Source organism: Haplochromis burtoni, unplaced genomic scaffold (assembly GCF_018398535.1).
Source record: "Haplochromis burtoni strain Fernald_Lab_line unplaced genomic scaffold, NCSU_Asbu1 Contig_64, whole genome shotgun sequence".
In the NCBI taxonomy this organism is placed as follows: Eukaryota; Metazoa; Chordata; class Actinopteri; order Cichliformes; family Cichlidae; genus Haplochromis; species Haplochromis burtoni.
This window is the reverse complement of record NW_024582425.1, coordinates 755,804-763,806: the sequence shown is the minus strand read 5'-3', so window position 1 is coordinate 763,806 and position 8,003 is coordinate 755,804.

Sequence of the window (8,003 nt, the reverse complement as noted above, 5' to 3'; positions counted from 1 at the left end):
AAAAGGCTATGAATAAGATAGGAAATAAATATGAAAATTAAAAAGGGTAAATTTAACTAGGAAGGAATAAAATAAAATATAAAAATGAAAGTTAAAAATGAAATAAATGTACAACACAAATTAGAATGAAGGGTAAATTTAACTGGGAAAGAATAAGATAAAATATATAAATTAAAGTTAAAAAATAAAACAACTGTACAACAAAATACACAATATAGAACTATATGAGAATGTATGAAGAAATATAAATATATATATATACACAATAACAGCAGCACACAATAACAGCAGCAGTAGATTATCTGGTGACTGTTTATAAGTTTCCACTAGTGCCATCCTGGTGTTCTCGATGGGAGAGATTCTGCTGTCTTCTTTTAAAATGATCCAAGTGCCAGTCAGTCTGCATCCATTAAGCCCATATTATCAAATTAAAAATGAAAATTAATTCACCCCACACTTGTAGAGTTTCCAGGTAGAAGCTTTGAAGCTCCCTCACATTGGACAAGAAGTTTCAGCTCTGAGGAGTCTGCTTGTCCCAGCCGCTGAAAAGCATCAGTATAGCACGATGCTGGCTCACAGAGTTTTGCACGTTTGCTCATGCTTGTGCAGATTTTGTCTGGGAGATTTGGCTTCATCCATCATCGGAAAATGTCATAGATTGCTGCTACCCAGGACACTCAGAAGAGATCTCAAGAGTTTCACTTCATGGTAAAATGAATGAAGTTTTATTTTTTATTGTTTTTATAAATTCACAAATGTACCAGGAGGATTTCCAGGACTTATACATCGGGGAAACCAAATAACCTCTGGTGAAGCGGATGGCACAACACAGAAGAGCCACCTCGTCAGGCCAGGACTCTGCAGTCTATTTACGCCAGTGATGAGGACGTACACATCCTGGACAGGGAGGAACGCTGGTTTGAGTGCGGAGTCAAGGAGGCCATTTACGTGAAAAGGGAAAGACCATCTCTGAATCGAGGAGGGGGCCTAAGGGTATCCTTTGCTCTTATAAGCTAGTGCTGTTTTTTGCTACTTTAGCATTTTGCTTGGTGAAGTCTGATGACTGGTTGATTCTCATCTTGACTTTCTGGTTCTGTTCATCTGGACGTAGCGTTTTGTGGGAGAAACGTTTCGTCACTCATCCAAGTGACTTCTTCAGTCTCAGCTGACTGCAGGTTTCCCCAATCTTATAAACAGTACATTTGCATAATGACTGAAACCAGCCCACTGAAGGAACAATGGGCTGGGAGGTCAGTTCCTTAATCTTAATTATGCAAATTCTCATGACCATTGATCAACAACCACTGACCAAAACCCACTGATCAAAGACCACTGATCAATGGCCATGAGTACCATTCACAGAGAGTTGGGGAATGGCTGCAATCACAGCATTGTAAGATGGCGAAAGATGTACCCTTAGGCCCCCTCCTCGATTCAGAGATGGTCTTTCCCTTTTCACGTAAATGGCCTCCTTGACTCCACGCTCAAACCAGCGTTCCTCCCTGTCCAGGATGTGTACGTCCTCATCACTGGCGTAAATAGACTGCAGAGTCCTGGCCTGACGAGGTGGCTCTTCTGTGTTGTGCCATCCGCTTCGCCAGAGGTTGTTTGGTTTTCCCGATGTATAAGTCCTGGAAATCCTCCTGGCACATTTGTGAATTTATAAAAAAATAAAAAATAAAACTTCATTCATTTTACCATGAAGTGAAACTCTTGAGATCTCTTCTGAGTGTCCTGGGTAGCAGCAATCTATGACATTATTAAAATGATGGATGAAGCCAAATCTCCCAGACAAAATCTGCACAAGCATGAGCGAAAGTGCAAAGCTCTGTGAGCCAGCATCGTGCTATACTGATGCTTTTCAGTGGCTGGGACAAGCAGACTCCTCAGAGCTGAAACTTCCTGTCCAATGTGAGGGAGCTTCAAAGCTTCTACCTGGAAACTCTACAATTGTGGGGTGAATTAATTTTCATTTTTAATTTGATAATATGGGCTTAATGGATGTAGACTGACTGGCATTTGGATCATTTTAAAAGAAGACAGTGTGTAAGATTTAGGATTCTATTAGCAGAAATGGAATATAGTGATAATAATTCTGCAATATTTTCAATTATGTCAGCTGTCACATTAAACATAATTGAAAATACTGGTGAGCTTCTTTTTGTTGTAAGCTGATAATGAGCCTTTCATATCTGCATAGTGAGCAGAATCTCTCCCATCGAGAACACCAGGATGGCACTAGTGGAAACTTATAAACAGTCACCAGATAATCTACCACATGCTTGGGTTGTTGTAATTCACGAATCCACCGCTGGATGTCACTAGTTTCCACACAGTGCACATTTGAAACCAAGTGCAAAAGGAGAAGTCGATTTTATGAAGAAAATATAAGCAACTAGCAAATAATGTAGAAAAATTAACAACAAAGATGTAATTTTATTGATATCACCACTTTAGTGCGTTTCGTGGCTGGGACTGACATGCTCACACATGACATAAACAGACAGCATCCTTAAACGTCCCAAACAATAAATGTTTTAATAGTGATGATGACTACAAGATCTACCTGCATGAAATTAATAATCTTTAGAGTAAAATGAATAAATATGATTATGATTATAGGAAATGGCATTATAAACTGATGCCGAGATATGATTAAAATGCATAGTAGTGTAATGCATGATGAACTCGAACAAACTACAATGGCTATAACAGTAAAAGTGCAACCATTTTTTAAATAATATTTTAAAAAGTAACTGTGTTTGTGTTTCTGGTTGTGTCCATTAGGTCCTAACTTACATGTAGCATCACATGACAGGTAAACACGACATGATGAATCCAGCCTTGTGAGCATTCATTGGAGGGATAGTATTTTTCTTTTCATCTCATGCTGTAGATGTAAGAGTCAAAATAACATGTGCTGCAGATGCATTTTGTGCTACTCTACACAGTAGTTCCCCATGCTGGTCGCTTCCTTTCCCTTTTCCTGTCTTCTTTTTCTTCCTCCATCTCGGTTTCCTGCCAGCTGCAGCCATCGCTTTATATACCTCTCTATCTCCTCGTCCACGGCATCCTTACAGAACGAGTTCTGCCTGACTGCGTCTGCAGGGGTAAAAGTGAACACATGAAAGTAAGTAAATGCTTTAACTGTTTAAAATACACCATATTTTCTTATGTGTCCTGTAGAAGCACACTCACTGAGGATAATTCTCTTGATGGTGAGGTTCTCTACTTTGTGCTTGTTATTTCTTCCCCTCCAGTTGATGTTTTTGGCCAAAGCGTTAGTAAAAAGCTTTGTCATTGTCCTCCACACACTGTGTTTGTTGGACAAACCTCCAGACAGGTCGAAGTAAGAGATCTGCACAGAAAGAATGACGTGCACATTAACTCATTAGTATATACATTTGCAGAAGTACATAAACCGCTAAACTGTTATTACAATTAAAGAGAAATGTTTATTGGTAAAAATTCAGTTTATTTTGATAAAGACCCAGAATGCAGAACCACAGGAAGAAAGAGTCTCACAGTAATTAATCAATCAAAGCTTTATTCGCCACATGCAGGTTGCCCTGCAGTGAAATGGGACCCCCCCTCCGACCTTACACACACAACACAGACATTACATGGGGATACAAGTCGGAGATCGGTAGCGTTACAGAAAAACACTGAAATATACACTACAATGGGAAAGTACAAGAGGAAAAAAAGAGACCTCTACTCATGCTGTGCTTCCATGGTAGGACAGCATGAGAACAGGAAACAAAAAAACTCCTCTGCACAAAAAGCACATAAATGTCCACAGCACAACTTTGTGAAAGACATGACAAGCCACAGGATTGGGTGGGGGGTGAGGAGTAATACGAAGCGAACACAGCAGCCGCCCTAATTACAACTCCCTCCCCTCCTTGTGGCACAGTCCACCTTATTTGTATTAAAGTTACATCATCTTCAGTTTGACCCGCCAAGCCCAGAAAGTCAAGATGAGAATCAACCAGTCATCAGACTTCACCAAGCAAAATGCTAAAGTAGCAAAAAACAGCACTAGCTTATAAGAGCAAAGGACAACTACAAAAACAATTGAGGAGTAATTTAAGACTTGCATTATATGGTGGCCCAAATTATCATGTTTTCTAAAATTATCAATAAACCTTATAAAGAGAAAACATTTCCCAGTCATCACATGCAAACGTTAGTGAAAACTGACACAAGTTAAAACTGATAAAATTCCAACATCTGGTGATACTTATCATTTTCTTCTTCAGCTGTGGCTCAGTGCAGAGTCTGTGATCCAAGGTTCTTAAATCCTGTACCGACTGCAGCGGCAGAGGAAGCGTCTCAGCATCTGGAGGTTCACACAGCAGATGAATTTCGTGACCGCAGTATTTTTAGAACAGTGCTGTTTTGCTTTTTGATGGTTTCCAGTGAAACGAGAACCTCTAGAAGTATTGCTTAAAAAAGAGATACATAATCACTTGTGTTGTCAGATACCAGAAAGCCTTTTATGTGCTATTCTTAGACTGACTGGAGCTGCATCTACCAAAGTACTACGTATTTGTAAATGTTCCTTCCTGTTTGGCTGCAGTTTCATTAAGCTGTGACTGACAGGTAGCAGCAGCCTTATATTTGGTTGGTTGGTTGGTTATGGAGAAAGTAGATAATTATGTGTGAATTATGTGGAACAATAGTCCAGTCATGGAGGTAGCAGTCTGACCTCCCTCTGCCTATCTGTCACTTCAGCTTCTGTAGCAGAATGCACAGGCAAAAGATGCACGTCCTGATACACTAAGCTGGGCAAATTCACACAACACTGATAGGGCAAGAGAGCAAGCAATGCATTAAACAAAGGAAACCAAACTAAAGACTCAGGAAGAGGAATTAGTGAAGCGCTACAGGGCACAGCCAAAGCTAAGGCACTGCACTCAGAGCTTTGAACCATCCTGCAGTGGGAAAAGTGACATTGCAGCTCTTTAGTAAATATTGACAGTAGATTTTCAACAGCCAAAGAGGGTTTTGTTCTGGTGCAGACTGTTCGTAAATGTGCCCCATAATCCATTCAGTCTGTCCTGGATCTGTCTCCTTTCAGCAGGACTTGCCTGAAACAACTTACACCTTAGCAGATGCCCAGACCATCTCAAACGGAGCAGCAGCTGTACTCTAAGAGGGGTTTGAGTGTCAGGGTGATCCAAAGAGCTCCACTCTCTGAGGGAGTTTGAGGATGGCAGGGGCTCTCAAGGCAAACTGGTCCTGTTTGAAGGGTCAGAGCAACTGCATGAAGGTAAGAACCAGCAGCCAAGGGTCCACCCTGTTGTGAGCAGTGGAGGTCCACTGCTTTGTGGTCAAAGGAAGAAGGCCTTTGGGGTCCAACTTCTGCATGCCTGAAAATTAAAATGAAACCTGATGTTACAGTAACGCTGTAAGAACAGAACCACAGATTATCTCAACAATTCTAATCCATTATGATTTCAAAATACGGAATAATGATGCAAAAATATAATATAAACTGATATGGTCACACATGGGTTGTGGGATGTACGTCTGCTACTGACATGATAAGGTCTATTGTGCATTAATGTTTGATGATATGGAGCGGTTGGAGCTGTGCTCCGTAGCTGTTGTGATCCGGTATAATTCAGACGGACTCTTGTAGCAGTACCTTCACACATCAACTTGTTTGTCTGAGAATGAGGAGTTTTTGCTTCACATTCAGTCTGTCAGTCTAAAAAGTTATTTAGATTTAGAATATAGAACCAATAAGCAGTCAACATTTAAAAACATGCTAGAAGTGTTACTTAACAGACGTTTATCACCAGGCTTGATACTTGATAGCATTTTGCTAGCACAAACACATGGTTATGCAGTTTATTTCATCCCCCCCCCTATGGGACATTAATCTGGATTATTTTTGTTACATTTTGTTAACTGTGCTGTTAATGAGCTGTGGGTAGTGACCGAAAGAACGAGATTGCGGATACAAGCGGTGGAAATGGGCTTCCTCCAAACGGTGGCTGGCCTCTCCCTTAGAGATGGGGTAAGAAGTTCGGCCATTCGGGAGATGCTCCTCCACATCGAAAGGAGCCAGTTGAGGTGGTTCGGGCATCTGGCAAGGATGCCTCCTGGGTGAGGTTTTCCGGCATGTCCCACCGGGAGGAGGCCCCGGGGCAGACCCAGGACACGCTGGCGAGATTATATCTCTCGGCTGGCCTGGGAACGCCTCGGTGTTCCCCCGGACAAGTTGGAGGAGGTGGCTGGGGAGAGGGAGGTCTGGGCTTCTCTGCTTGGGCTGCCCCACGACCCGGCCCCGGATAAGCAGAAGAAAATGGATGGATGGACATGTGGTTAACAATTAATGTAACTATCAGTACAGCGTAACTACAGGATATACAGACTGTAATCTGAACCAGCAGTTACATTTAGTCATATCTAGAGAGGATCTACAGGTTGTGATCTTTAGTAATAAATGTTATTCACTGGGTAAAATAAGTAAAACAATAAAGAAAACTCAGAAAAAAATAACCACTTTACATTCAAAATATGCTTGTTTTTGTTTTTTACATTTCATTTTTATTCAACTTTTTTTAAAACATCATTAATTTATTTTTAAAATTTACCAAAAAATTATAAAAAGGAGGAATTAAAACAAAATAAATTAAACAGAGACAATAAACTGTGGACAACACAGAATATATGCATGTTCTAGAAAACCTAAAAACATAAGACATGACAAACTCATGGTTAAACACAGTAACCATACCATTACTATTATTATTATTACTTCTGAATGAAATTAGTACACATCCTTGAGTCACTTTTGCTTGGTGTATTCTGAGTGCAAAGGCAGGAAGTACAGTAACCACCTTTTCAGAAGAGGAAGAGGAAGCAAACCAAACCTACTCACACTTCTTAGAAAAACTTTAAACCAAGTTCAGGAGTTTCAGTCTTTCAGACCCCTGTGAGAAAAATCAAACTGAAACAAACAGTAGTAAAGAATTTGCTACTGCACTGAATCCTGATCATCGAAAATGTAAAAAAACAACAATAGCGATATACATTATACAGCTTTATTTAAAGAATGGCTTATCCAAACTCTCCCGAGGAGGTGAGAATCATGTCTGAGTGCCAAGCAAAGGGTTTACAGAAGGGAAACACAAAGAGTCTTCATGGTTTCACAGTGAATACAAACTTACCTTTCACCCTCAACAAGACCAACATTTTTTTTTACTAACTGAGAAAACTCATGGTAATAAAATTTTTTAGAACTAAAAATATAACAACAGCACACAGAATACAGCCAAGATTATAAATGACACAACTCGTGTGGGCGTGTCCTGCCGTCTCTCCTGCCTTAGGTGATGCCCTTTTTTTGTACAGCTGACTAATCGGCAATTAAGAGTATTTAATTGAAAAAGGTGCGCTCTAGCACTGGAGAGCCTTGTTGGTTTTTTGAGCTAGTGAGCTGTGCGTGGTGGCTGTTTGCTCTGTGGAGAGGAGTCCGTTTTGGTTACTAACCCTTTTTAGCTTCTCAGTTTAATGATCAACTCCTGGGTTTTGTTTTCCTTCTTTAAAAGGTGATAGTGGATTGTCTATCTCTTTTAGGTTAATTACTAATAGAAACATTACTAAAACCCTTTAATTGAACCATTTTGGCTCCCTGTCTCCTTTTTTTCAACACAGAAACCTTTTGTAACTTTCCCTTATCCCCAGTCCTTTAAGGGTGGAACGTAACCCACTTTCTTAAAAATGGCTTCTTGACAACCATCATTCTACTGATGAGGCTTTAGTGAACAGCAGATGGATCATCTAAATCAGGGGTCCCCAATCCCAGTCCACGAGGGCCGGTGTCCCTGCAGGTTTTAGATCTCACCCTGGGTCAACACACCTGAATCACATGATTAGTTCGTTACCAGGCCTCTGGAGAACTTCAAGACATGTTGAGAAGGTAATTTATCCATTTAAATCAGCTGTGTTGGATCAAGGACACATCTAAAACCTGCAGGGACACTCTT